The following is a 4,502-nucleotide window of genomic DNA, read 5'->3' as shown; positions in this document are numbered from 1 at the left end:
GAGTTACAAGCATTAAGTCCTTGGGAAAGAGTTGGGGTATGGGGAGAAGGAGGAGAAGTGGGGGTGGAGTTGGGGAAGAAGAACTGAATTGACCAAAGGCCGTGGAGCACAGGACGCCCAGCTCAGTGCTCTGGCGGCCTGCCGTGACCGCTGTGTCACTGCTTTTAACAAGCAGCTGCGTGCGTGTGCCTAGACACGCCGCGGGCGCCTCATGAGACACGGTGATCGGACAGAATGACACGTGGCCGCGCCTCTTCAGAGCTGGCATTTTTATCTCCAGGAAAATCTCGGAGCCAGCTTTTGCCATTTTTTCTTCTGGTCTGTTTTCCCCGAACAAGATTCTGAACCTCACCACTTAGGACTATTATTCAGTGAACAGAGATTTTACGGGGGGTGACTTCAGGCAACTCTTCAGTCCCGAGAAAAACTGGCTTCCCTCCCATCCCTGTGCTTTCGGAAATAACGTGACCCTCCCTGCTTTTTCTGATCCAGGGAAATGTTTTTAACCGACTCAGTGACTGGAATTCTTCCTTTCTGTACAAAATTGTTCAACAGGAGAGATATATCAAAAAAAGAGCTAAGGTCTTAAAACACTAGAACCGTACGGTACTCTTACTCCCTCGGTGAGAAATGCTACAAGGAAAACTCAGGATCAACACCGGCCTCGTATGCTGGGAGATTGCTGTGTGTGATTCATCACCTGGCGGAAACCGGCTCTCCCCACCTAGCGAAGGAGTCCAGCGAGAGTTCCTTTCCTCTGCCCTGCTTGGGCCTCATAGGTGCTTTATTGTTGAGGTCTAAAAGCCTGCCAGCAAGTTCTGTGCCTACCCAACCAGGGTCCTTCTGTGCCTCCCCAACCAGGGTCCATGCACAGAAAGTGGCTTGTGCAGCTGCTCTGGATTTGAGTCCTTGAATGTGTATTCAGAGAGGCGGGGCTCTCCTGGGAGGAGGCCAGTGCCAGGGAGGGGCTCTGCGCAGGAAATTCTGCTCCCCCAGGCAGCGCTGGTTTGCCTGGACTCTCAGCAGTTTTGCTTGATCTCTTTGTTCATTTAATGGCTGAATTTCAGGGCCATTCCGGATCCACCAGGTTCCTGCAACCCTTGCATTCATGACCTTACACAGCACAGTGAATTCCAAATTATACAAGCAAATTTATTTGACCTAATAATTTGGTCATACATCTGCCTATTGTAAAAGGCAAGGTTAGGAAAATTGTGCTAATTATTCTGTTTTTCCTGCCTGTTCTGAAGGAAGCAAGAGATAAGCTTTTTTTTTTTTTAAGTCTTTTAGATATCCCCCAAAAGATTAGCATCTTGTAAAAGAGACCCTTCAATGACTTGTAGTTGATGCTTTAGTTCTTATTTTGTTAACAAAAATGACAATAACATCTAATATGTAGAGCATGTACTATGGATCAGGCAATGTGTCTAGTGCTTTCTGTATATCACTTTATATAAATCTCACATCAACCCTTCATGTAGATATAATCCTTATTTTACACATGAGAAAACTGATACTTAGACTAAAATAGCCAACTCAAGATCACACTGAACTTGAGTTAAAGGTAGGAGTCAGGAAGCAGACTTGAGACTGTTAGACTTCCAAACCCCAAATCTTATCCATTGCCGTCTGTGTGCCACATGCCACCATTAATAAGATTAACTATTCCAACACAAATGATCTGACACATGAAGAAAGTTTTGTACAATGTTTAGGCACTAAGGGAATTTTAGGATGTTTGCAGTTCAGCTGCTAGTCTGGATTTATCTTAAACTAAAGTGAAAACAGTTTGCAGAATTCAGAGTGCAGTTTGAATTGCATTGTATTCCAAAAGCCACTTCTGCATTCTGCTAATAATGTTCAGAAGTCAGATAGCAAGGGAAATAAAGGAAGAGTTCTGGCCTCAACTTTACAATGAGTGGCCAAAGGGGTCATAAAGATTCTTGGGCCCTTTGCTTTCAAAAGCATGAGAAAAACAAAACAAAACTACTTCATCTGTAGGAATTATTAAATCTGAGTTCTTGAAGTGGTTGAAAGAAATGAGCTCTTATAGGAAGCACTGCTCCCACAAAGAAAAGCTTGAGGAACATCAAAATGCTGACCAAGGGGCTTCCACCTGCTCCACCTGAGCTGGCCTGCAAATGTTGCAGGGTATCAAATGTGGAGGAAGTCGACATCAATCCAAGGGTTCCTGTCTTTCACCAAGTCACATCATTGAAGTCTCGCCATCAACAGGATAGAGCTCACCTGCTCTTTGCCATCTGCCCTCCCCTCAACTCATTCACAGCTGTGCAGATACTTGTACTCAAAGAGAAATGATCTCTTTAACAATGGTTGGCACATCCGTGAGATGTGAATTTGAACCTTAAAATGGTCCCCATAGACAGTCTCCTTGCTGATGAAAAGCAGATACTAGATGAAGGTCCTTGGAGCTCTTACACTGGCTCAGGCAGTTTTTGGTCTGGGATGCTGGGATGTAATGTTATTGCGGGCATGGGCATCAATAACAATACAGTTCCCTTTCAGCTCTGGCAACTGGTGCCGCACAATCTCTAATTGAATTCCCCTCTAGTTGAGGTTATGGGAAGAATTCCAAGATTTCTTGATGCTCACTTGCACATTGAATCCACATTAGTGTTGTAGGGCGTGTATTATCAGAAGGGAACCCTGGAGATGGAACAAGCCTGTCCTAGTAAGGGGCTTTTGGAGGGGGCGATGCTCATCCGGTGAGTAAACATGGAGATCTGTAAGAGCTCCACCGTGGGACCTCCTCTTTAGGCAACCTTGGAAGTATTTCCCAGTGGGGTCCCAGTATCTCCAAGGAAGCCCCCAGATGACACCACATCAGCCTGGGGAATATTGGCCAGAGTCTCAGAAAAAGAAGCTGTGGCCGACAGGCAGGCCCATTTGTGAGCAGGGAAGAGAAAGAGGGCAAATATCCAAAGTCTTCCTTCTAAAAACCTGAAAACAGCCCTTGGTTTCTCTGAGCTTCTCTGCTTCTGACATTAGCAGTGTTTCTTCTTTACACCCCATCTGGACCAACTCATATGGCTTTAATCCCACACCAGGCCAGGACAGGAAGTTCAGCCCTTTCCTTCCTCAACCCTGAGGGGGCCCTTCCCTCGCTCTGGCGATGGTCCACCCTCCTTTATCATTTATTGCTTCCCTCCCTCCTGACTGTCTGGCCCACATGAGCGGCAATGCCTGTTTCTGCTGGCCCTGCCCGCTCTCTGTGAGCACTGTGGCCAGAGATGGAAATGAGGTTTTCCTGCACTTGGAAGAAACAGCACACATGAGAAGCAGTTGAGGTTCCAGCGGGGGTCAGATTGGGTAGAGAGAATTACACCAGGAAAAGCACTGCTAATTTAGCATAGGACGGTACAGTTTTATGCTTAGTTCTTTTAAATTTTTGTTATGAAAATATTCAATAGATAACACTTGCAGGGAAAAGTATAATGAAGTCTTCTATCCTCCACACCCAGGTAAACTTAGTTGAAAACCTGTTAAGATTGAATCCGAATGGTCTACGTTTCAACTACTTTTCTTTTGGATATGTGGTGTGGAGAGGTGCTGGGAACACAAGATTCCGAAGTGCCTCTGATAATGCCTTTTAATTCTACTTCCGGAAATATGAGATTAAACCCACATGGCTATAAAGCAACTACAGGTGAAAAAGTGAAACCTGGCCTAGACATCATGAGGGCTAGGTCCCATCATTGATTCACATTGATCACCTATAGACCAATGTTTTTCAGGTGATACTTAACTGAGTATGTTTTCAGCAAAGTAATAGCCCCAAAGATGTTGGCCCCTAGTCCTCCAAACTTACGAATATGTTACCTTACTTGTTATGTTACCTTTGCAGATGTAGTTAAGGTTATGCACCTCGTCATGGGGAGAGTATCTCGGATTATCTGGACGGGCCCAATATTATCATGTTGTTAATAGTAGGATAAGAAAGAAAGAGGATAAGAGAGGTGACAGCAGAAGAAGGATCCAACACCCTGTGGCTTGTTCTGAGATGTAGGGAGCTAAGGGCAGCGACCAGAGAGAAGCCTCTCCAAGTTAAGGGTAGCCCCAGCAGGCAGCCAGCAAAGACACTGGAACGTCCGTCCTATAACCACAGGAACTGGATTCTGCCAACAACCTGAATGAGCAAGGAAACAGTTTCTCCGCTGGAGCCTTCAGCAAGGAACACAGCCCCACCGACAATGCGTTTCTATCTGGTGAGTCCAGGGTTGAACGTCTGACCTACAAAAGTGTAAGAAAATAATTGTGTGCGGCTTAATACATTACGTTTGTAATCTATTATGGCAGAATAGAAACATCTACAGGCAGACCTCAGAGATATTGTGCATTTGGTTCCAGACCACCACAATAAAGTGACTATCACAATAAAGCAAATTACAGAAAGTTTTTGGTTTTATCATGCATAGAAAAATTTGTTTACATTGTAGTCTGTAAGTGTACAGTAGTAGTATATCTAAAAAAGCAGTGTACAT

Source organism: Giraffa tippelskirchi, chromosome 6 (assembly GCF_054371585.1).
Source record: "Giraffa tippelskirchi isolate mGirTip1 chromosome 6, T2T-mGirTip1v1.2.pri, whole genome shotgun sequence".
In the NCBI taxonomy this organism is placed as follows: Eukaryota; Metazoa; Chordata; class Mammalia; order Artiodactyla; family Giraffidae; genus Giraffa; species Giraffa tippelskirchi.
Note: the sequence above shows the minus strand (reverse complement) of the source record.